Below are 26,586 nucleotides of genomic sequence, written 5' to 3'. Positions count from 1 at the left end.
CGAGGAAGTGTCATCCATCCTTCCTGGGCCAGAAATTCCAGGAAAGCTTAACTTCATCGTGCCGTGAGGTATCTGTCTGACCCCAGGACACCCCCACCTGACGAGCCAGCTGCCCTCCTTCTCCTTTCCCAGGGGCCCTGCCAGCACCTGCTCCAGATGGCCTCCAACCCCTCTGTCCTACGCAGGCCCATGACGTCAGAGTTTATCCCTTGCCCCCCCCCTTTATTTTCCTTTTCAAAATTAAAAGACAGACAGATTCCACAGATAGGCTCAGTGCCCTGAGGGGAACGACTGCTCGCTGTGTGGCTATCAACAGGCAGGTGAGGGAGCAGAAGCTGAAGCCTAAACCCTGAGAAAGTGAGCAGAGAGGTGAGGGAGAGGGGCCTTCCCAGCAAAAGATGGTTTGGCATTCCGACCTCGGCGCGGTGCGTCCACCAGATGTTTGCAGAGGGAAGGGATCTGCTGCCAGGCTCTGCACCCTGGGGACTGAGCTTGCCTTGGCTGCTTTCGGGTAAAATATTGGTCATATGGAGCTTTTCCAAGCAGGGAGCTACTCCTTGCTGTCCTGGGGGTCCCTGCTGTGAGCCCACCCTCTTACTGTGTACTGGGAAGAGGCTGTCTATTGTCTCGTCTTAGAGACAGTGTTTCAGATTTGCTGGAGGCCACAGCCTTCAAGGAAAGGGGCTTCTTCCTGTGGATCAAAGGGGCCCCAAGTGTCTTGCAGAAGCCTCTTAACTTTGCACTTTCACAGAAGGCACTATAGGACGGGCCTGCCAGGAGCCAGGGCCACCAGGCAGCTCAGGGAGCCACATCTCTGGATTTTCCAAGCCTGAATCTCCTCTGCAGATTTATGTCCCAGGAGTGTATGGTCACCAACTACTTTCTGGTGAGCAGTCAATTTCTAAAATGAGAATGACCAGAAAGCACTAGCGAGAGAGGGTCACGACCAAGTCAGATGCTAACGAAGGTTGGAGAAACATACTTTTTGCAAGCTGGTCTCCACAGGGATTAGAAAACACTTTTAAGCCCAAAGCCCATAAATTGTTTGAAAACCACCCCTGTGCCTGTGTGAATTGTTTCTGGGCCCAACGTGCAATATCACACAACAAACCTTTTCTCCTGGATCACCTGGGAAGGTCTCTGTGTCCCAGCTCAGGCTGGGCAAGGAGGAGAAGGGTCCCTTCCCACTAATGATGGCCTGTTTTGCCTTGTGGGTGAAATAATTTAAGAGAGGAGTCCCCAGCTTAGAGTTGAGCAGGGTTTAGGACTTCTGATCAAGCAGCTGATTCAGGATCTTGGGGTGCTTGGAGATGGTAAGGAGCAGAGACAGTCTGTGTTTAGTGGACACGGGTCAGTGGGTTTTTGCTGCCTGGCTCTCAGCCCACTGCAGAAGCTGAGATGCCAAATGCCGGGCCAGCCCTAGGTTTTAAATGAGGATCCGTTGCTACAGAGAAGCCAGGGCCATGCGGAACATCCGTAGACACACTGCAAGGGCACTAGGAAGGGCGTGGTGGCAGTGTGGCAGCATCCCCGCTGTCCTGTGTCAGGGTTGTCACTGATTCAGTGTTATCATAAATGTTGGTGTTGGGGGCAGCTCTGAGGGCCTCACCAGATCCATTCTGCAGCTTGACTGGTCCTGGATGGGTTGTTTCCAAGCCTTCCCCACTACCCAATACCCTTTAAATAAATTCTTTTTTCACTTCACCCAGTCAGAGTCAGGCTTTTTTGCTTACAGGTAAGTATCCTGAATGATGCCCAGGGTTACCCAGGCCCTGGTGCCCATAGCTCGACCTCCCCAACATTTTATTCCTGGAATAACCGGTCTGCCAGAGCCCTGCTGCCCCCCAACAGCTCCTGAGGTGAGGGTAAGGATATCTGGGGGCATCAACCTTCTTCCTGCACCTTCAGTGATGCATACAAGGACAAAGGGAACAACACATAGAGAAGCACAATTAGGAGGGATTGAGTGATTCCCCTATGGAAATAGAAAGCAAACTGTCAGGACAACGTTTGGTGATTGGGCTCAGGCTGCCTGTGCTGGCCTTCTTGTCTTAAAAGGTCTGTTTTAAATTATTTTATAAGATGATTAAAAATATGACACTGACTCTGTAGAATTAGACAGTCCCTGACCCGAGCGCACAGGCTGGCGGGGGAGAGTTAACTTCGGTAAAATGAATGTGACATATGGTCATATGTATTACTAAATTAAGCAAATATTTCTAAATTCAGCACCTTCTTACCCCATTAGATCCAAATGTGTTTCTCAAGCAGAAAAGACTTCACGGAGCTAAGAGAAACACAGCGTGGTGAGTGATGTGCTATGAGAAAATCCAGAAAGCTAGGTGGTGGCTGAGCCAGGAAAGGGGGGTGGGAGGGCTGGGAGTCTGCATGCTGGGCTGGGAGAAGGGGTGCTGGGCTTCAGAGAACAGTGCCCAGATGGAGGAGCCCAGAGGCTGGGGTCCTGCCCCTTCCTTTTAACCCAAGGTATCTTGACTCAGAGGCATTAAGCATCATACTCTGGTCATCCTGGCCCCATAGCCCCAGGTGCCAGACCCCCCGTGGACCATGGGCATGCCACCTTCTCTTTGTCCCCTTGAATTTTCATCTGATGCGGTCCACAGGGCAGCAAAGCTGCTGTCAGACTGGCGTGGCGTGGCCAGGGCTGCTCACTGAGAACCTACCAGGGGGAGGGGCTCACGGACAAGAGTGCGTGACCCTTGGGACCGATTTCTGAGCCCTGCTGGGGCAGAGCACCCTCCAGGACAGGCTGGTTTCTGGCAGAAGGGCCTGGCCAGGACCTGAAATGACGTGGAATCTTCTGGTGTGATGACTCAGCTGAGCACTAAGTCTCTTCCTGGGCCGGTTGATTCCCAGGGGCCTCTCCTCCAGTTCAGCACTGAGAGTGGGGGCCCCAGCCTTGGGGTCCTACAGTCCTAATACCAGTGGAACTTCCTTCTAGCCCTCTGTCAGCTTCTCAGGGACCTCCTGTGTCTATCTCAGTAACCTCAGCTCGTGTACACTGCCTGCCACACAGTGGGTGCTCAATAAGTGCACAAAGACTAGAGGCCAGCAATCCACTAGGTCTCAGGGGGGCAGCAGGGACAGACACAGCCTCTGTCCCCGCAGAAGGAAGGCGCTGGCAAAACGACCGGGCGCCCCACTTTGCAGATGGCACCGTGGAGGCCCCGACCGGCTAAGGGATCTACCCTCAGCCACACTCGGGGCTTGGCAGGTCGCTCGGGCCTAACGGGTGAGCTGGCGGGGCTCCAGCGAGTCATGGGGATCGGGCTGGGAGCGAGCGCCGCGCTCCCCGCGAGCACATCTGCCGAGAGGAACAGCTGTCTCCACGCCGCGCCGCGCGGCTCCGGTGGGAATGTGGTGAGCGGCTTGGCAGAGACGCGCACATGTCTCCTCCGCCATCCCCGGCCGTCTACGGGGTGGGGGCGCTTCGAGTGCTGGGGCCTTTGTCGTATCTGTCAGCGGCCATTTCTCCGGGACGGTACTGTCCCCTTCTCTCATTCTTTCCTATTTAATTCCTGGGAGGTCTGGAAAAGACAGGCCCGGATCGGTGGGGAACGTTGGAGTCATGAGGTTTGGGGAGACAGAGAGCTCTAGTGTCGGGAAAGCAGCCCTTTGTCGGGGGTGGAGGGGTGGCGGGCCAGCGTGCATTAGGTGGTCTGCAGCCTCAGCGGTCCTGCTTGGGAGGTGGGCTGCGCTGGGGTTCTGAAAATGCAAGGCAAGGGGCCGTGTACAGGAAAAGAGCCAGGCGGGGGAGACCCTGGGAGAAAGACCACTGGGACCACCCTGGATTCCCTGCAGCGGGGGGAGGGAGGGCCGCCTGGCCCTCACACCTGAGATCCACCAATGAACCAGCTTTGACCCACCTGGAGAAACCCTCCCACGCAAGGTGGGGGGGGGGGGTGTCGGGTGGGTGGAGGGTGGGGGTGGGGGTAAGGCTGCCAGGGAAAAGAGGCCGGCACCCCTCCCCCCCCACCCAGGGCCTTCAGTGGGGATCCTCACAGCTTTTGACTCCCCTCTCCCAGCGTCTCCTCTGACTGACACCCACCTGGGAGGCTGCTGGGCCCAGGGCTGCTGCAGAGTCTGGGACTGAGATGGAAACGAGCCTGTGGCTCAGATGTGGGCAGGGGTCTGCCTGGTCACAGAGGTGGAGCCATCCCCAGAACAAGGCAAGGTCATGTGGGGTGGTGGTTGACGGGGGAGGACAGGGCTGGGATGGGAGAGCCTGTTCCCCTCCAGGACTTCAGCCGAGCTCACACTACTCTGTTCTGTGCGGAACCACAGAGTGGGAGTCGGGGCAGGCGGCTGGGAAAGGAGCTGCCTCTGGCAGTTATCTGACCTCAGGAGGGCTTTCCCAGCAGCGATGAGCTCATGGGCACAGGGGCAGAGCTGGGTGGTGACAGGAAACAAATGGCAAGTGTTCGCTGGAGACCTGGAGGCGTGGGGCTTTCACATGAGCTCATGCGATAAGACGCTCCCCAGGCCAGGAGCCCGCGGGCAGCTGTGTCCTGCGGGAGGAGCCCCTGCGGCTTGCCCTGCCGGCCCTTTGCCCTTCTTACACCTGCTTTCACTTGCTTGGAAATCTTGGGCTGAGGCCTAAGAATCCAGCCTGGAGGTGACCTGGGCAACATTGAGCTTATTTGGGTGGAATGATGAAGGTTCTTTTTAAATTTTTTTAAAGTTAATTTTTATTGGAGTCTAGTTGATTTTCTGTTATGTTAGTTTCTGCTGTACAGCAATCAGTTATATATTTACATATACCCATTCTTTTTTAGATTCTTTTCCCACATAGGTCATTACAGGGTATTGAGTAGAGTTCCCTGTGCTATATAATAGGTTCTTATTAGTTGTCTATTTTATGTGTAGTAGTGTGTATATGTCAACCCCAATCTCCCAATTTATCCCTCCCCTACCCTTTCCCCCTTGGTAACCATAAATTTGTTTTCTACATCTGCGACTCTATTTCTGTTTTGTAAATAACTTCATTTGTGAAGGTTCTCTTTTAAAATCAATCCTTAAAAAAAAAAAAGAATATTTACCCAATGATACAGTGCAAGATCAACAGAAATGTCAAACCCACAGTAAATGTGCAAATACTTCTACCAATATCACATGACCTGCCTACTTCTCTCCTAGGCTTTCAGATCCTCCTGGCAAAATTTGTGCCTAGTTAGAATCAGTGTGCACTTAATATCTTGTGATCAACTTTTTTCTGTAATGTTATTTTGTATAACTTTTTCCATGGATCTAAGTAGTCTTCAATATTAATAGTTCACAGTCAGGATTTGGGCTGTTTTAATTGTTGTGTGCTTACAAATTATACAGGTAAAAACATCTCAATGCAAGTAGGGTTTTTCTCTTTTCTCCCTCCTTCCCTTCCTCTCTTTCTCTCTTTCTTCCTTCAGTCAGAGGAACTGCTGGTTGAAAGGTTTGATGATGTGAGTGCATTGTGGTTTGGTAGCTCTTCACCAGCTCTCAGCTGATGAGTGTGGCCTGTATATATATTTAATGCTCTCTTTTCCAACTCTTCTGCTAATGCTGCATCTTTATTCATATTTGCCAGAGACCTTCCGTGTTGCCTTGTCTCCCTCTAATTTCTAAGGGCTTTCTTATCAGTTTTTTTTAAATCAGTTTCATAAATATTTTGATATTGTTCCTATTTATCATGAAGTGTTCTTTCACTCCATTACTTTTCTGTATGTTTATATAGTGATGTTTACAAATTTAAAAAATATGTTCTATTCTCATAGCCTCCCATACGTTTCTTTAATTATGTGCTTGTATGGTCACTTGACTCAGATCTTTCTCCCCAGGGGCATCTGTTCTCAAAGGGGCACCACTGCAGCCCCAGCACCCAGCCTGAGGAAGTCCATTACAGAGGCTAAAGCGTGGGCTGCAAAGTGGCTTTGATTCTTGTGAATTGGGTATTTTTAACCTACATTGTGCAGATAGGAAACTGAACTCACAGATGCTACGTATTTGAATAAGTACCTCAGGTGAGACCCTAAACTCAAGAGGTCTGTTTGCTCTGAAACCCATGCTTTGTCCTGACACCAGCGTCTCAGTAGATTGGGTGAGCAAACACTTTTATAGTCTTCTGCTGTGGGTTAATTTTTTTAATGATTTTGTATGTGTATACATGTGTGTCGTCAACTTGAACCTGTCTGGAATGTTCTGTGGTAAATGGTATGAGTAAGGGTTTGTTATTCACATGTCATTATTATCCATTTCCTGTATGAATGTAGTGATAATTCTTTCATTTTATTTTCACGTGATTTATTATATATTAAACACAAACGTGTTCACATCCGCTCTGCCATAAAGTTTTGACAACTGCCTCATACGTTCTATAGATTGGTAGTTATTTCCCTGGTTTTGCCTCCAGATTAAAAAAAATTCCTGAACACTTGCTTTTCCATATAAATATTATTATTATTATACATTATAAACTTTTATAAAATTAATTTTAATTTTAATTAGTTGTATTTTATTTTCATTTAAACTTTTCTTATGGATTTTTAATTTTATTGCATTGTGGTCAGAGAATAGAACTTATATGTTTCTAAGATTTGAACGTTACTGAGATTTTCTTTGTACCTATACATATGTTATTTTTATAACTATTTCATGGGCACTTAAAAATAGGACCATTCTCTGTAGGGTACAAAGTTTGATATTTGCAACTTTAGTAACTAAATTTTCTATGTACTTTTTATTTTCCGGCAATAAGTGATTTGTGATAGACTACTAGGAATGGATAAAGCCTCCATTTATTTGATAAATGACTTTTCCATACTTGCCTGGCCATTATTGTTTGCTGTGTCCCTCTGCAACCCTCCCTTCTTTGGGGGAAATCTCCCTCTACTCCCACCCTGTGGTTTTATTGGGGTCTACCAATCTCAGTGACCTATCCTTTTTTTAAAATTAATTAATTAATTTTATTATTGGCTGTGCTGGGTCTTTGTTGCTGCACACGGGCTTTCTCTAGTTGCTGAGAGTGGGGGCTACTCTTCATTGTGGTGCGCAGGCTCCTCATTGTAATGGCTTCTCTTGTTGGGGAGCACGGGCCCTAGGAGCGTGGGCTTCAATAGTTGCGGCACATGGACTCAGTAGTTGTGGCTCACGGGCTCTAGAGCACAGGCTCAATAGTTGTAGTGCACGGGCTGAGTTGTTCTGTGGCACGTGGAATCTTCCCAGGGCAGGGCTCGAACATGTGTCCCCTGCATTGGCAGGCGGATTCTTTACCACTGTGCCACCTAGGAAGTCCGACCTATCCTTTTAATCACAGACATGGGCACATGGTTCACATCTCACCAGGCTCAGGACCCTGAGTTGGCCAGTGACAGAAACCCAGCTCAAGCTGTAAGGGACTTTATTGTTTGCATAACTAGGAAGCCCAAGAAAGGTAGCTATTAGCTAATCACAGCCAGGTACAGTGATTCGAATGATGTCACATCTCTTTCTCCTCCCATCTCTCCTCTGCCTCTGTGTAATGACTATATTCTCTCCCACTGCAGGGGACCTTTCTCCATGTGCTGGGGGATGGAGGCAAGGACGGAAATGCTTTCAGGTATCTTCCTCTGATATCTAGACAGAATGTTACAGAAGGACCAAGTGGTGGGGAAGATGGGTTTTTCACTGACTGGCCAGTTTTAGTTCAATTGCCCTTCTCTGAGGCCAGGAGGTGGGGGTGTGGAGATTGACAGCCCCAACAGAACCCTGTGAAATGAGGAAGAATGAGTCTCCAAAGGAATTTTGATTACTGTTACCAAAAGGTGGAGGGAAGGCGGGGTGTGGGGGGGGGTGTGGGAATTGAAGAACAAAAGTTGTTTACAAGAGGTTGCATCTCCCTGGCTATATGATTGACTCAAGGGTTGGTATGTGACCCAAGCCAGGGCCTTCAAAGAACTTCCAGGGATTTTTCCCTCTCTGGAGCTGGCAAGCAAGAAATCTCTTTCCAGTAGTGCATAAGATGCTCAGCTTAGAGCTGTTCAGTCTTGGGGTTCCCATAATACTGAAGCTAGGTGAACCCAGGGAAGTACCTGAGGGCAGTTGCACTTCCCACAGAAAGGAATTTGGTCCCCTCCAGCCCAGGGGGTGGTGGGAGATTGACTCCCCAAGTGGGCCTCAAGCATTGTAATGTTTAAAAAATTATGAAAGTTTTTATTATATACTAACTTTTGAAAAATGAAAATAGTTTTCTCCTGATTAATATATAACCTGTGCTGCATCACCAAGTTCACATGTCAAGATTTTTCATGTCAAGATAAGGTTGACCTCCCAGAGAAAACCATAATCCAAAAAGAAACATGTACCATGATGTTCACTGCAGCACTATTTACAATAGCCAGTACATGGAAGCAACCTAAATGCCCATCAACAGATGAATGGATAAAGAAGATGTGGCATATATATACAATGGAATATTACTCAGCCATAAAAAGAAATGAAATGGAGCTATATGTAATGAGGTGGATAGGCCTAGAGTCTGTCATACAGAGTGAAGTAAGCCAGAAAGAGAAAAACAAATACTGTATGCTAATTCATATATACAGAATCTAAAAAAAAAAAATGGTACTGATGAACCCAGTGACAGGGCAAGAATAAGGATGCAGATGCAGAGAATGGACTGGAAGACACGGGGTTGGGGGGGTGGGGGGTGAAGGGGAAGCTGGGATGAAGTGAGAGAGTAGCAGAGACATATATACACTACCAACTGTAAAATAGATAGCTAGTGGGAAGTTTCTGTATAACAAAGGGAGATCAACACGATGATGGGTGATGTCTTAGAGGGCCAGGATAGGGAAGGTGGGAGGGAGTTGCGGGAGGGAGGGCATATGGGGATATATGTATAAATACAGCTGATTCACTTTGGTGTACCTCAAAAGCTGGTGCAAGAGTGTAAAGCAATTATATTCCAATAAAGAGCTTAAAAAAAAAAAAAAGATTGACCAGAAAATTCTTAAAATCTTTTTTCTTGTCCATTTCCTGAATCAGTCTGAAAAAATAAAATTACATGGTAGTTACAACACAGACGATACAGATGATGCAAATGGAGGTGTAAACCACCACCCCAAAACAGGCACTGGTCACATTTCAGTTTATATCTTTCCATATGTTTTTCTATGTCTATATACACATAAAGATGTATATATTTTAATAATAAAATGTTTTTGAACCATAACACTGTTTTGCCACCTCTTTTTTCACTTAATCACAACTCTTGAGCACTTTCTATGTGGCCAGTCCTATCCTGAGCACTTGGATTGACTCATGTAAACTTCCTGTCCTCTTCATTATACATAACTCTTATGTAGGTGTATGTCATCATTTTCTATGGCATTCTAATGGATGGAGGTCTCAATTTACTTAGTCACTTTCTTGGTGATGGATTTGTGTGTTGCTTCCATATTTTTGTTATTGTAAATATAAGAATATGATCACAGATGAATGTAGATCTTACAGTGTATTGTGATTATCTTAATGGGTTCAGAGAATCAGGCCCCAACCCAGCAGGCTGGAGAGGAGCTGCCCCTGCAGTGACTGGGTATTTCCTGGGGCAGGAAGTGAAGAAGGGGGAAGGTAGTAGAAAGACATCCTCTCTCTGGAGCTCATGGTTGGGTCAGTGGGGCCTGGCTTTGCCATAAGGAGAGGCCCAGGCCAGTTTTGGTGGTAACTGCCCCTGGCCAAATGGAAGCAGGGGCTTCCAGTTAGTGACCTGGGACTGGCCTGCTGACCCTGGTTGCTATCTGTGCTGTGCTTGCCGTCCAGTCACCGGCACCTTCAGGCAGCCTGGCCTTTGCTCTGCTGGGGAAATTAGGAGGAGCCAGTCTCATGTTTTGGATAAGGTAGCCAAAGGAGACTGTGTCCCTTCCCTCAAGGCCAGATCAGGGTAACAGGAGTGTTCCTAGGTCAGAAAAATATCCATTTAAAAAAGGCTTTGGATACATATTGACCAGCTGCTCTCCAAAAAGTTTCCCACCAGCAGTGTGAAAAGCCCTTTTCAGAACCCTTACCAGCACTAGGTGTTACAATCTTTTTCAGCTTTATTCATTTGGTGGGTGAGGAAAGACCATCCCAAGAGTTTTGTTGTGAGTTTTGTTGTGGTAGTGGCACGTGTAGTTTTCTTTTTCCTTTCTTCTTTTTTAAATCTCCTCTCGGCTACATGTGAGGTTGAACATCCTCTCATGAAGTCACTGGCCTTTCACAAAGCTTGGTCAATTTCCACTTCATATCCATTTCTCATTTTCCTACTAGAGTATTTTACTCCTAAATGATTTGTAAGAGCTCTTCGTATATCAGGAACATTATGCCTTTGCTTCTCACATGTCAAAATGCTGTTTCTCAGTTTCTGCTTTGACTTCTAAATATATGTGAATACCATATGAAAGTCTCAAATTTTTATATAGTCAAATCCATCATGTTTTTAATGGTTTCTAGCTTTGGTGTCATTTTTAGAAAGGTCTACATTTTCACCTCCCAAGATTAAATAAACATTACTTTTTTCTTGGTACTTTTATGGAGTTTTCTATATGTTGGTATATGTGTACATTTTTATTTCTAATCCATCTGGAATTTATTAGGGTGTGAGGTAGGGATACAACTTTATTTCTTAATATGGAAAATTTTAATGCAGGTGTTACCAATCACCTACCACAATCATTTAAAAAATCCAAATAAAGCATAAAACATCTAACTTTAGACAATTATTATTTCTTGATGAAACCTCCAGGCTAGCTTTATTTACAGAACACACTGCTAGACCCAGTACTTAAATTTTTTGGATTCCTTTATTAAGTTGTTTAGTTACAAGCCTATCATCAGTTGAGCAATCTTTGTCCAGAAAGCACGATTTTTTTTCTTCAAGAAGTTTATATTTTAAGTGCTCTCTAAACCCATAATCAATAGCTCAATACTCCACTGTATTGTAATTAAATACTTACAAATCATCAGGCATTCAGGGTTCACAACTTCTTGTGTTCCAAATAGTACTACTAATAGTCAAAATTTTGCCCACATTTTGAATACCTTTTTTTAGAAGGAATATCTAGAAGTTGAAATATTGGGTCAAAAGTGTCCAACATTATACTTTAAGAACTATATGCCTGGTTCTTCAAAATTATTCAGTTAGCACCTGTAAAATGTAAATATATATAAACGTACCTCAAGACATAGTAAAGTTTAATGAAAACATGGTTCAGCCACTTTGGAAATCTGATAAAATGATGATTGCTACCACTCTGATTCAGAAAGCACGATTTTTTTAAATTACTGATATTTAGCCATCTTTTCCTGGCAGTACTTAGGTAGCAACCCTAGCCATTTACTAAGTCCATACTAGCTCACGGCAGTCAGTCCATGTCACAGGGAGATGTGTAGCTTTTCACTCTCTCTAGTGCAGTCGTCTATGGGGTCACAGTTGGGAGAGGTGAGCATCCAGCTTATCCAAAAGAGATATCAAGTCATTAAAATACAACTTAAAGAGAAAGGAGGGCAGAATCCAACCATTTTATTCCACTTGAAATTGTATCCTATCAACGTCTCTCTTTGTAACCAAAACAGTCTGGTCTAGGGACTTGTGGGGTTAAGGAGCAAACTCCAGGTCTGTGTGAGGAACTGGGCTCCTGGAACAAGGGGTTAGATTCTGCCCCTGGAGCTGAAGCCAAGGAGAGAGCTTTAGTCAAGGTGATAAATAGTCGTATGCACCTGAAATCTCTTCACAGAGTGATGATGAATGCGAGAGGGCTCTGACTGGCCAAGTGACAGAAAGCCTGACTGCTCACAGAGGTCCAGCTTTGGGTTCCAGTGTAGATTTGCTCTGCAACACAAACGTGCAAGAAATGCTACATTTTTCCTACTTTTCTAAATCAGATTAAATGTGGCTCAACCTTCAGCTGTTCTACTGATAAGATGGTCAATTTCATCATTTTGGGGAGTCACTTGTCTGCCCTAGGAGTCCCCAAGTGTCCTGGGGTTGGGGGAGGGTACTGGAGTCAGGTACACGGCAACTCAGAGGCTTTAACTGGGAGAATTTAGTGAAGGGACTATTCATGGTAAGGGAATTAATAGGGGATAGTGACGGAGAGCTGCAACATGAAAGAGGGGCCTTTCAATAGTGCTTTTAACCAAAGAGAGCAGCCTCTGTGAGAACCATGGCCGAGCAGGGCAGAGAATGAAGAGAACGGATTTGGGAGGTGAGCAGGAAAGTAGAGAATAACCAGCATGAGGACTTGTGGAAGTCCTGAAAGAACCCCCCAGCCTTGGTCACACTGGGATTTCTGTGCCCCAGTGTAGGGAATCAAGTCCTTCCAGGCAGGAGCTCACTCCCATCTCTGGTCATCCAGGCCTGCTGGCACCATGGTTAGGCCCAGGCAGCTTGGTCATGTGTGAGCAGGAAAGGCTGGGCAGCCTTGGGGTGCTGGTGCTTTCCCTGGACACCCTGGCAACACGAGGAGGCAGCCTCTCCCTCCCCCTCTCACCTAAGGACCCCTGTGGGAGTACTGATCTCCAAGGTGGCAGCAGAGGTGGCAGAAATCTTAGGGTATCTGGTATCTTAGGGACTGTGTTTCAGAGGCACTGCTGGGGGTCCCCCTGTGTACAGAGCTGCAGTTGCACCATGGCCTGCAGAGCCAGGGAGCTGGGTCCACCTCGGGCATGAGGGCTAGAGAGCTGGAGGCCCCAGTGAGTGAGGCTGAGGATGGGAGTAGAGATGGGGTGGAGGCCTGAAGTGGTTAAGGGTTTTGTTCCTGAGGGACTGTCAGTATTTTTGCTTCCCCAGTAGGCAGCTGGAGGAGCTCCAAGAGCACAGATTCAAGGACATACCCAAGCACCACAGGAGGACCTGACATATTAGAGCAGGTTTCACCCTCAAACTGACTGGCCTTCCTGCTGGCAAGACAGGGAGGTCCCAAAGTCAGGGTAATTTGGTCATGAACATACATGCGATCTTTCTCGTCTGCCAAGCAGGCAAAGCCTATGGCTTTCCCATTATGTTGGTTTTGCTATTTTGAAAAATAACTGATGTTTCTTAGGGAAATAGGAATGGATTCATGAAGTCCATAAACTTACCTTCGTAACAATGAAATTGAACAAAACCTGGAGACGTAATTGCCTTTTGAAAATTCACCTTATCTGGTGGAGTGCTTTGAGTTTAATCACAAGAAACCTCCTTTTAAAGGTATTGTCCCTATGAAAAACAGAGCTTCTCTCCAAATTTTTGTTATAAGTCAATGCCTTGGACAAATTTACATCCCTGGAAAGGATAAATTCACTTGACATTTTGAAAAGTGTCCCAGAGGCAAGAAATCTTCTCATTCTTCAGTGACTTTAACACAAAATTATAGAAATATTACAGGCATACCTCAGAGATATTGTGGGTTTGGTTCCAGACCACTGTAATAAAGTGAATATCGTAATAAAGCTAGTCAGATGAATTTTTTGATTTCCCAGTGCACAGAAAAGTTATGTTTATTCTATACTCTAGTCTATTGTGTGCAATAGTATTATTTCTAAAAAAAAAAAAAGTATGTACTTTAAAAATAGCTTAATGCTAAAAAATGCTATCATTTGAGCCTTCAGTGAGTCACAGTAGTAACATCAAAGATCACTGAACACAGATCCCTATAACACAACAATAATGAAAAAGTTAGTGATATTGTGACACCAAAATGTGACAGAAATGTGAAATTATTGGGAAAATGGTGCCAATAGATTTGCTTGGTGCAAGGTTGCCACAAAACTTTAATTTGTATAAAATGCAGTATCTGTGAAGCACAGTAAAGTGAGGCATAATAAAACAAGGTGAGCTTGTATATACTTTTTTATTTTGGCACATTATACTTCAAAAATTACATTTTTCTTTCTGGAATTTATTTGGGTTTAAAGTGAAGAATATAACTATTTTTCCCCAAATGGGTAGCCGGTTCTCCCAGTACCATTTATTGAGTTTTGTAGCATAATCGTTAAGTTTTTCCCCCATCAATTTAAACTTTTACTATTCTCATGCTGAATTCTCATATATACTTATGTAAAGTTTTGGACTCTGTTTTATTGCTTTGTCAGCTTACTTCTGACCATACTGTTTTATTCACTGTGGTTTAAAAATATGTTCTAATATCTAGTAGGGCATATCAGTTCCAAGATACTCTTGTTTTTCAGGATTTTTTTTACTCTTCTTCTATATTTATTTTCCAGAAGAACTTTAGAAAATTTATCCAAGTCAGCCATATATCCTGCTATGATTTTATGGCATTTTGTTGAATTTACACATAAACTTAAGACAATTTAACATCTTTCCAATATTATGTTTTCCTATCAGGGACAAGGTGTACTTTTCCATTTTCCACAGCTTTAAAGTTTTTTCATATAGGTCTTGCACATTTTTATTGTTATTCTTGACTTTTTATAGGTTTTGTGGCATAATAAATGGGATTAAAATGTTTCTGTGGACTTTAAAAATTATGTTTTATTACTGGTTATTGCTGACAAATAAAACTATTAATGTTTACATATTAATTTAAAATTTAGACTAATAACTGAATATTCTTGTATTAACAGTTCTTCACTATTTTCTTTTTTTGGTTGTTTTTTTGGGGAGATTGATATATGGTCAGATCTTCGAATATAATGATAATATAGTTTCCTGTTTTCGAATTCTTATTATTGGGTTTAATGAAATGACCATTTAAAGGAAATGCAAAAGTGGCCCCCCACAAAAAACATTTTAAAAAATAAAAATCAAAGACCCTCCTGTATGACAATAATAACCTGTCAGCAAATGCATTTAAAAAGCCCATTAACAATAACCATATCAAAAATTAAACATAATTTAATGTTATGGGACATGAAGGAACACTTGGCTACACGGAGAGCTATATCATGTGTCCGCATGGGAAGATTTAGTATTATAAAGATGTTAATTCTGCCCTAAATTCTGCATAAGTTTAACGTGATTCCACACAAAATCTCAGTATCTTTGTGATTGCTGAAAAACTGATTTCAAATTTTCTTAGGGACAATAAATTTATGAAAATGATCAAAAAAACTTTTAAAGAAGAAAAGTCTTAAGGCATATATGTCCTCCTAGATACAAAAGTGTGTTATAAATTTTAATGAAGAATGTGTCACTGATAAAGGACTAGATGGATTGAAAAAAATAGAACAGGGGGTTCTGAGATGGACCAGATTTATAGAGGCAGGTCTCAACTATCTGGACCAGACAAATAGATTTAAAGCAATACTACTAGTGCATTGTTAAAGATTCCCATATATGAGCCAGATAAAACAGGCACATATAAAGAAGGCATCTGTTATACAGAATAGCCAGGTAACCATGGACACCTCCCACTGCTGCCCTGGGCACTCCCTGCTCACCTCTGCCAGTCTTACCAGTCACAGCACCTGGCTGTGAAGATGGACCCTTTGAGGTTCTCCCACAGCCAGTTACAAGAGAAAGACCTTAGATCCTGGGAGGCCACTCTGGGGATGTCCTGGCTACACAAGGCCATGGGATTTTCAGCTGAGATTTCACTAAGACCCCAGTTCTGGGTGGAGCTAGTCCAGCTCCTCTGATCTGGATAAAGTGCATCTATACTGTGCCTGGAGAGAAGGGAGGTAGGGTCGTCCCTCTGGAGCCTGGCTGCCTGCACCTCCAGACATTGGGCTGCTGGGGAGACCAAGCTGGCAGTGGGGGGAAAGCACTCAGCTTCCTCTAGAGGCTGACTGGTATGGGGACAACACCTCACAGGTAGCAGTTCACGGGTGACAGAAGGAACCAAAGGCAGGAATGGAGAGAGAGACTGGGCTCCAGGCTGCAACTCCACCAAATGCATCAGTTTCCTTGTCTTGGTCTCTTCCAAGTATCCCTCCACCCTCCAAAGGTGTCCCTCTCCAGAGCTTTTTTTTTTTTTAGTGTGTTCAGTGGCACAGTGAGAACACTTTATTAAAAAATAATCCCACTGGGAATTCCCTGGCGGTCCAGTGGTTAGCACTTACTGCTCTCACTGCCATGGCCCCGGGTTCAATCCCTGGTCAGGAAACTAAGATCCTGCAAGCTGCGAGGTGTGGCCAAAAAATAAAACAAAATGAAATGAAATGAAAAATAAAGTAAAATTACCCCATATCTGGCTATAGGTATTTTCAGACTGAACACTTGCTCTTCTCTGTAGATAGATGGCATAGCTTGTAGGGAAGATGTTGGCCACTATTTTCAAACAGAGTTCAGTGACTATTTTTCTTCAAGAAGAACAAAACTATGACACGTGAATAAGGTGAGTGAGTTCATTGTCTATCCTTTTCCCCCTTGGCTGAACACTTGCCATCCATAATGTTGAGACAAAAGTGTAAATGTTTTTACAGCATCTGACAAGATAATACTGTTAAATATGATGTTTGAGGATTTAGTTAAAAATTCTCATGAACAGTATGAGGCAGTGGAAAGTCCCAGGCTTTCACCTCAAGGCCATCTACAGGGCCTGTGACCCTGTGGATAGGCCTCCTTGCAGTGGGAGGAGAGGACATGAAAGATTCTAGGTAGCCAGAATAATAGCCTGATCCAAAGGGGGAAAACAAGAAGGGGGAATTGAGATGCAGACCTGAGAGGGGTGCTTGAACAGAGCTCCTGAGGACAGATGAAATCTGGCTTCCTGGTGGTAACCACAGCAACCTGGCCTCTTTCAAGTACCTTATATATATCCTCTCGGTGACGCACAAGGTAATCATCTTCATCCTCATTTCACATATCAGGAAACTGAGGCTTGACCAAGTCCATGGGCTGTAGGTGGTAGAGGTGGGATTCACATCTCTCTGAACGACTGTACTTGGTTGTCTCCACACAGAGCAGGCAGTATGAAAATGTCAATTAGATGGATGGATGGATGGGTGGTGGATATTGGGATAGAGGAAACTGGAAACAGAGAGGGGAACTGGGTGCTGTGGGACATGGATGGGGGGAGATTTATTTACTGGCTACACTTTGGTATCTCTTGAATTTTGCCTTAGATGAGGGTATTACTTTTCAAAATAAATACATAAAAAGAACAAGGATTTATATCTCCCAAGCAGAAGAAAAGGCCTCTTTTGAAAGATTAAAAATCAGCTTCAGTTTTCATTTTTTCCCAAAATATTCTAAGCAGCAAGATGCTGTTCCATTCCTGTACATTAAAAATAAATGACAGGGGACTTCCTAGGTGGCGCAGTGGTTAAGAATCCACCTGCCAATGCAGGGGACATGGGTTCGAGCCCTGCTCCGGGAAGATTCCACATGCCACAGAGCAACTAAGCCTGTGTGCCACAACTATTGAGACTGTGCTCTAGAGCCCATGAGCCACAACTACTGAGCCCATGTGCTGCAACTATTGAAGCCCATGCGCCTAGGGCCTGTGCTCCACAAGAGAAGCCACTACAGTGAGGAGCCTGCACACCGCAATGAAGAGTAGCCCCCGCTCTCAGCAACAAGAGAAAGCCCGTGTGCAGCAATGAAGACCCAACGCAGCCAATAAATAAAATAAACAAATAAATTTATGAAAAAAAAAAAAGACAAGGACTTCCCTGGTGGTCCAGTGGTAGAGAATCCACCTTCCAATGCAGGGGACTTGGGTTCGATCCCTGGTCGGGGAACTAAGATCCCACATGCCACGTGGCAAGTAAGCCCACACGCCACAACTACTGAGCTCATGCCTCAACGAGAGAACCCATGCTCTACAACAAAGAGGCTGCACGCCACAACGAAGATCCCTTGTGCTGCAATGAAGACCCAATACAGCCAGCGGGGGCGGTGGGGGGGATTAAAAATAAATAGATAGATAAATAAATAAATAAAAACAAAAATGGACAGGAAATTGTTTACATCAAGAATGACAGAAAATAGTGAATATTGCACTTTAATAAGACATTTTACAAATTACTTGGATTGAAGGTCTTAATAGAGAATTGGGTAAAGTCATGAAAAAGCAATATACTCAGAAGAAAATACATTTATAGCATCCAAGATAAGCCTCTAATAAGTAAAAAATTAAATTGTTTATTATAACAAAAGATTGGAAATAACCTATGAATCTAACAATATGCTGTAATTCTGGTCAAATAACTAACAGAAAATTCATGTGGGATACTACACATTTATTTAAATTGATGCTATAGAATTATATTTGTTGATATATTTTTTTATTTTTTTTATTTTTTATTTTTTTTGGCACACGGGCTTAGTTGCTCCGTGGCATATGGGATCTTCCTGGAGCAGGGATCGAACCCATGTCCTCTGCATTGGCAGGAGGATTCTTAATCACTGCGCCACCTAGGAAGCCCTATTTGTTGATATATTGATGTGAATATTTTTGAGGTTTTGAAGTGAAAAAGTTACAAAACAATGTTAAAGTCTATTCTACTGGAGGACTCACTTTTCAATTTCAAAACTTACTACAAACCTACAGTAATCATGAAAATGTGGCACTGGCATAAAGATAGACAGGTCAATGGAATAGAATTGAGGGCATAGAAATGCATATGTCTATGGTTAATTGATTTTGACAAGGATGCTAAGATCATTCAATGGGAAAAGAATAGTCTTTTGAACATTGGGACAACTAGATAAACACATTCAAAAGAGTGAAATTAGACCCCTACCTCATACAAAAATTTATTCAAAATGGATCAAAGATCTAAACATAAGTGCTAACAGTATAAAACTCAGAAGAAAACATAGGTATAAATCTTCATGACCTTGTATCAGGAAACAATTTCCTAGATACGACATATAAAGGACTAGCAACCAAAGGAAAAATAGATAATTTGGACTTCACCAAGCTTAAAACTTTTTTTCATCAGAGGACATTATTAGTGAAAGTGAAAAGACAACACACCAAATGAGCGAAAATATTTGCAAATCATTTATTTATAAGAGCCTAGAATCCAGAATACATAAAGAATTCATACAACCCTACAAAAAAAAGACAAATACCCCAATTAAAAAATGAGCAAAGGAATTGAATAGAAATTTCTTAGAAGAAGATATACAAATGGTCAATAAATACCATCACTAGGCATTATGGAAATGCAAAATAAAACTACGAGATGCCACTTTACTAGACACTACTCCACTAGAATGGCTATATTTAAAAAATGGAAAATAACAAATGTTGTCAAGGTTTTGGAGAAGTTGGAACACTCATACATTGTTGGTAGAAATGTAAAATGGTACCATTATGATATGACCCAGCCCATATGACCAGGCAATTTTACTCCTCTATATACCCAAAAGAAATGAAAACATATGTTCATGCAAAAACTTGTACTTGAATGTTTATAGCAGCATTATTCATAATAGCCCAAAAGTGGAAACAACCCAAATGTCCATCAACTAACTGATGAACAGATAAAATGTGATGTATTATGTATATGAATATTATTTAACCATAAAAAGGAATGAATTAGTGATTCACGTTACAACGTGGATGAATCTTGAAAACATGCAAAGAGGAAGAAGCTAGCTGTAGGGGCCACATATTGTATGATTCCATTTTTATAAAGTGTCCAGAATAGGGAAATCCATAGAAACAGAAATTAGATTGGTGGTTCCCTAGGGCTGGAAGGATGGGAGGGAAATGGGGACTGCTAATGGTATGGGATTTCTTTTTGGTGTGGTGAAAATGTTGTAACATTTATTGTGGTGATGATTGTACAATACAGTGACTATACTACAAGCCACTAAATTGTACACTTTAAAATGGTGAATTTTATGTTATGTGAATTATATTTTAGTTTCAAAATTTTAAAAAAGTATATTCCAATCGAAATCCAAATGTATGTCTACCTACCCATGTATGTATGTATGTATGTCTATTTGTATGTAAGTATCTATCTGCTTACCAATCTACAATCTATCCAACTTTGGGTAGTGGAGTTACACATACATTTTTAGTTACTTCTTCATGTGAACATGTATAATTTGTATAACAAAGAAAGAAATAAAAGAAAATCCTAAAATAAACATGGAAAATACTAAGATACAATTTGTAAAAGAAGGGATGTAAAATAGTTACACATTATGCAACCCTGCAACATAAAAATATGGTACTAGTAATAGAATAAAATGAAAAGAAATGTGCAAAAGTGGTAAAATTTTGTGTGAAGTAAAAAGTTTCAAACTTTTTTTTGTATTGTAATCCTTATCTTTACAAGTAGGCAGGAAGTGAACATATTTGCCTTACAAAATGAATTGAGTTTTTGTTTATTTACTTCCTGTTGAAAATGTTAATGACAACGTCAAATCTAGGTGTTTTTTTCAAAAAATTCACTCAGTCATTCTACAGATCTTCATTGAATAGGTTTTCCATGTTTATTGTGAACTTTCCCTTTTGCTAATCTTTTCCTTTTGTTTGGAATTTCTTTTTGGGTTGGTTTTATTCAAAATTGTCAATTCCTCTTAATTTTAAAATTTATTTGATTTTAACTTTGAATCATATTTCCTAATAATTTGAAACATTTTTGTGTTTATATACTCTTCATATTTTTGTTTCTCTTGTATTTTCTTGGGTATTTAATTGGCTATACTAGTAGTCTGCAAATATAAGTTCATTTTTAATTTCAGTTTTGCATATTAAGCTGATACTCCCTTATTATCTAATTAATTTTTTTGATTTCATATTTGTTACTGTTCCTTTTAAAATTTGTTACTTGTATCTTTTTAAAAAAATTTAGGTGTTGATTTCGTTGATGTTTCCCCTTTTCCTTTTTTTGTTACCATAAGCCTGAAAAATACCAAAGTTCCTTCAATACAGCTTTAACTGTGTACCCATTATCTCTTTTTTGTTTGTCTTAAAAATAACGTCCCCATATTTGGTGTTACTTTTTCAGCTTCATTGTTCCATCACAGAACTTTCTTCCATTCCTGCCTGGTCATGTGCATATAGGTGATGTATTGGCTTTTTCTCCAATTTTTTTGTGTGAAAGTCTGAGAAAGTATGTGTAAAATCTTTGTTTAGCTATTGTGAACATCTTTATCTTCAAAATTGCAATTAATTTTTGTGAAAGCTTAATGTACATTTGAGAAAGCTCTCTATGTCCCAATTTTTGCTTTTTGGATCAGTTCCTCTAATCACTGTTTTGTAGAAGAGAAAAGGAGGCCCCTGAGGTGTAGGGACTTGCTGACAATCCCTCAGCGGGGCTGGGTCAGAGCCTGTGTTTGGGGCCAATGAATGGAGTATTGTGGAGAGTTTATGCCTACAAGCTCCAACATCACCCTTCCTTTGCTGGTGCCCCATTCTGTTGAAAAGCTACAGAGTAGGGCTGCCTTCGGCCAAACAGCTTGTTTTGTTGGCACTTTCCCTGCAGCTTCCCTGCTGTACACAGCATTATACTGACCTTCTGTCTTTGGGCTTCTCTTTGGCTTTGCCTCAAGAAGGGACTCTTTCCTAGGATGCTAGCTTCTCATGAAAACAGTCCTCTGGTGGGTCTTGCCACTTGTGTTCAGGGCATGCCCAGATATGCCAGAATCCTGGGATGAACATACCTTATTCAGTCAAGCTGGGACCCGCTATTCTTGCTCTTGTGCAAGCATGATTTATCTGAGCCAGGCTTTTAAATTATTCTATCTCCCTTTTCTATAAATGTTTTTGTTTTTAAAAAGATGCATAGGTGTTTATTTTGTCTTTTTAATCCAGTCTATGATTCGGTTTTTTAAATAGGAGAATTTAGCCCATTTACATGTAATCTTATAATTGTTCTAATTGTGTTACTCTTTATTCTTTTCAGTTAATAAAATTCTTTGTTTTCTCTTTAATATCGGATTTCTATAGGATGCTTTTTCAAAAAATTTTATTTATTTATTTATTTTTTTATTGGCTGTGTTGGGTGTTTTTTTTGCTGTGCGCGGGCTTTCTTTTTCGTTGCGGTGAGTGCGGACTACTCTTCGTTGCGGTGCGCGGACTCCTCATTGCCGTGGCTTCTCTTGCTGTGGAGCATGGGCTCTAGGCGCGTGGGCTTCAGTAGTCGCAGCACGTGGGCTCAATAGTTGTGGCTCACGGGCTCTAAAGCACAGGATCAATAGCTGTGGCACACTGGCTTAGTTGCTCCGTGGCATGTGGGATCTTCCTGGAGCAGGGATTGAACCTGTGTCCACCGCATTGGCAGGTGGATTCTCAACCACTGCGCCACCTAGGAAGCCCTGGATGCTGTGTTTTTTGATTCATTTGAGTGAGATCAAGTGTAACATTTTTTGAACAACCCAGTTTCCTAGTGTTTTACTATATTTTCATTTATCCAACAAAAAACAGACTGCACATTTCTTTATATCTGTTCTAATTCAAAAATGTTTTTCTTGTAAATAGATTCAGAATTCTTTTTGTCATTCTCTCACCTTTTTCAAGTCCTCCTTGGTCAAATCCTCTTGGTTTGATTTTGGCATTCTGAAAAGTTAAATATTTAAAAATATAGTTACCACAGTTAATGGCAATTATAGTTTATATCATTGTTTTTCAGGCTAGGGTATGCATACCTGTGGAGATAGGATATACAGTGCATAAAATTATCATTTCTCCCTTCATTGAAATTTTGCTTTCCTACACACACACACACACACACACACACACACACTCACACACACACCCCACCCACCCTAAGGAAGGTGTATACCTGAGTAGCCATCATTCTACTGAGTGATTCTGTTTCCCTTGCTCAGCTGATTGGTTCCAGCAGACCCCTAAACCAATTCGTAGGCTGGCCTGAGCCGATCAATCAGATGTTTTCTCTCTAGAATTCTAGAATGCAGGGACTCAATCAAGGTTGGGCACTGCAAAACGTGAAACAGACTCACCCTTCACTGAAATTATTCCCCACCCCCACCCCACACATGAGTTCTTGAAGGAGCATTGATATCTGAAAAAAAAATCAGGGTTTGGTTAAAAAAAGAAAGCATCAGAGAGAACTTTGGTATGCTACAGTGTCTGCTCCGAGAGGAAGAATAAAAGTTGCTTTTGTCAGTTGGGATCATCATCTATAAGATACTTGGTTATTTTATACTCCTAAGAGTGACTACTGTATAGGATAACTACTTGTTAAACGATATTAGTGAACACATGTATTTACTATGTGCCAGGCACTGTTTTAGGGGCTTTTCATATATTGACGCGTTTAAACCTCACATAAATCTTATGAGATGTTATCATAATCACCCACATTCTGTTATTTTATTTATTTTTTATTTTTGGCTGCGTTGGGTCTTCATTGCTGCCTGCAGGCTTTCTCTAGTTGTGAGGAGCGGGGGCTACTCTTCGTTGGTGTGCATGGGCTTCTCATTGCAGTGGCTTCTCTCTTGTTGTGGAGCACAGGCTCAAGACCTCGTGGGCTCGGTAGATGTGGCTGGAGGGCTCTAAAGTGCAGGCCCAGCAGTTGTGGCCCATGGTCTTAGTTGCTCCGCAGCATGTGGGATCTTCCTGTGGGGATTGAACCCATGTCTCCTGCATTGGCAGGCGGATTCTTAACCACTGCGCCACCAGGGAGGTCCCCACCCACATTCTATTGGTGAAGAAAATGGAGACACAGTGAGGTCAAATAACTTGCTCAAGGTCACAATGCGAGTAACGGGTGGAGTTGGATTTGAACCCAGCGGTTTGGTTCACCACATTTTAAGTGCTATGCCACATTGCTGCTGCACTGGAGTTGAGAGCGCCTTTTCTGTTATACCAGCTTCATATGAGGCTGGTATCTGGCAGGAGACAAGGCACAGAAGAAAAGTAAAATTCTGTCCTATAAGGACCTCCCTCTGCAGTAAATTCTCCAAAAAAACAAAGTATAAGCATCCTGGATTTGGTGAATTAAATATGACTATTTTCTTATTTAAAGTGTAATAATTGTTAGATGACATTTGTAGTTGCTGAGATATACATATAATTCAAGTTGAATACCAGAAAAAATATGCAAGATGAAAGGTCAGAGAAACAAAAAATGAAAATAAGATGATAAAAGTATAAAAATTAAGACAAATTTAAAGCTAAAGATGTGGAAATAAAAAGTTAGAAAGAACAACACTAAATGAGAGAATTTTCTAAAATACACATTTAAAGTAGCATATGTGAAATTAAAAAAGAAACGAAAGGGCAAAGAACTAGAAAAATTCTAAAAATTAAATTGAAAAAGTTAAGACATATGTTGATGAAATCCTGATAAAATAAAAAGTAAAAATATTTAAAAAGACGAAAATTTAAATAGGTGCTAGTAGGTAAAAGAAAAGCTACGATAAAGGCTAATACCTATGAGGCAAAAAATGGGAATATGGGATTTGTTTTTTTTTTTTTTTGGCACACGGGCTTCGTTGCTCTGCGGCATGTGGGATCTTCCTGGAGCTGGGATCGAACCCGTGACCTCTGCATTGGCAGGCGGATTCTTAACCACTGCGCCACCTAGGAAGCCCTGGGATTTGTTTTTTAAAAGTTAGGTTAAAAATAATACTATGAAGATGGAAGAAAAAAATGTAATTTTAAAACGAAGTTTTAAGTGCGATAACAAAGATGCCAAGTCGGAAATAGTGGTCTGGGTGGGTCTAGTTGCTGCAGTTGAGAAGGCCAAGAACAATTGATATGGTGATGATGAGACATATTTTCTGCTCACCCACAGCCCTTGCAGCCCACAGTACTTTGCCTGCACAGGTATGAACATTATAATGCATCCCCCAGCTGAACTAGGGCCTTCCAAAGTCACACCCCCAGGCCAGCAAGCACTCTTTCACTTTGCTTGTTGGAATATATTAAATTCTACCTTAGCTTTTTCTTTAACCTATTTAATAGTCCTTTCATTACGTTTTATTTTCTTCAGTGTAAAATTAGCATGTGAAAGGCAATCAAAACACGTTGTGGAATGAATCTATTCCATCTTATCTCCTTGAAATTTTTGTGCTGTTTGGTCATTACACTGTTCACACACACACACACAGCCTTTATCACCTTGCTTCATCTTTGAGGTTGTAACACTTCTTACTGAACCTGAGTTGCTTGGTTATTTTCTCCTTCCACTGTCACTGGTGGCAGTGGAATAGGTGGGGGGAATGACATAATCTATAGGACTTGTTCTTGGACTGGGATCTTTAGGGTGAGAGTGTGGTGATGAGGGAAAGTGGAGTAAGGGTGATTCCCGGGTGTCTGGCTTTGTGACTGGGTGGATATTAGTACTGGAGAAGCCCAAGTTGGGATGGTGGTGGTTGGGAACCAGGGTTGGTGTGGAAAGCTCTGGGGCAACCAAAGGTTAGATTTCAGACATAGTCCCTCCTAATGCCAAAATGGAATTCCCGTGGAGGTAGCAGATGGCTCACTTCATATAAGAATAGGGCATGGTAACTCTGGTCCTCCACTCATGTCTTGGGTCTTGGGGGCATTCCTCAAAGTCATTAATTAGGACCCATCACCCAGAGACCAGTCAGACAAAGCACATCACCTAGAAACTTCCATGCCCACACCACCCTGGAAGTACACAGTTCACCCACGATTCCCTGCAGTTCTCTAAGAATATGCCCTTCATAGCTATGATAAATTTCTATCTCTTGAGGCACCACTGAAATGTCCCAGAAGACTAGCCGAGTTGAGCCTAACGAATCACTTTGGCCGTTCAACAGGGCACAGCTCTTTAGAATAGATGCTGTATTTAAGGCTGCCAGGAGAATGTGGGGGAGACTTTATCTGTTATACTTCATGTATTTGGGGCTTCCTTTTTCTAGGTTATAAATTAACTTTGTCTCTTCTGTTCACAGAACAACTGATTTAACTTTCCTTTACCAAACTGTAACCATATTCTGGCCCTGACTTGTTGATGTTACTCCTAGGCCCCCTAGGCTGATATGTTGGCTGTTCGTAAACTCTTCAGCCACACATTTTGAATTTCATGGTTTCCTTCCATGGATGGCTGGTCACATCCACTGTGGATAGATTTATTAGTCTCTCAGAGAAGAGTAATATTTCTCTTTTGGGGGAGCTTAGTGTAATACTTGTGATAATGGAAATGGACTGGAATTACGGACTGGAGATATGTTTGTGGGGCAATCCTTTCATCCCAACTCACTCCAGAATGTGTTGTGGTTATACTTTGGCTCACACGAGGAAGCCCAGGGCTCACTTCACTTAGATGACATGGGGATATGTCCACCTAGCTCTGCAGCCTTCACTCTGGCTGACATAGCACTTTCTGCCAGCAGTCGAATATCAGTGGGATCTCTCTGTTGAACTGATGTACAAAAATTGTCCTTCCTCTTCTATTCCTGCTTCTATTTTTGGCTTCATCTCCCATTTCTGGCCCTGAAAGTCCAGCTTCTATATTTTCAATCCTTTGTCCTTTTCTTCTTCTGGATCTTCCCATCTCTGTCTCTGTTGGGCTCTCTCCCATCCATTGAATCCCTGGACCTCCACCACCTGCTGCTTCCTGCCCCTGATGAGTTTCTTTCACTCTCTACAATTTGAATAGACAAGTTTTACTCAGGGTTTGGAAGGGACCTGTGTGAACATTAAGAACCAGAGGTTCATGGGCTCTTTTATTCTTTAAGCAAACGTTGAGGCCTTTGTGCGTGGCAGGCACTGTAGACGCAAGATTAAC

This window comes from Hippopotamus amphibius, chromosome 8 (genome assembly GCF_030028045.1).
Source record: "Hippopotamus amphibius kiboko isolate mHipAmp2 chromosome 8, mHipAmp2.hap2, whole genome shotgun sequence".
Lineage (NCBI taxonomy): Eukaryota > Metazoa > Chordata > Mammalia > Artiodactyla > Hippopotamidae > Hippopotamus > Hippopotamus amphibius.
This window is presented reverse-complemented; position numbering follows the sequence as displayed.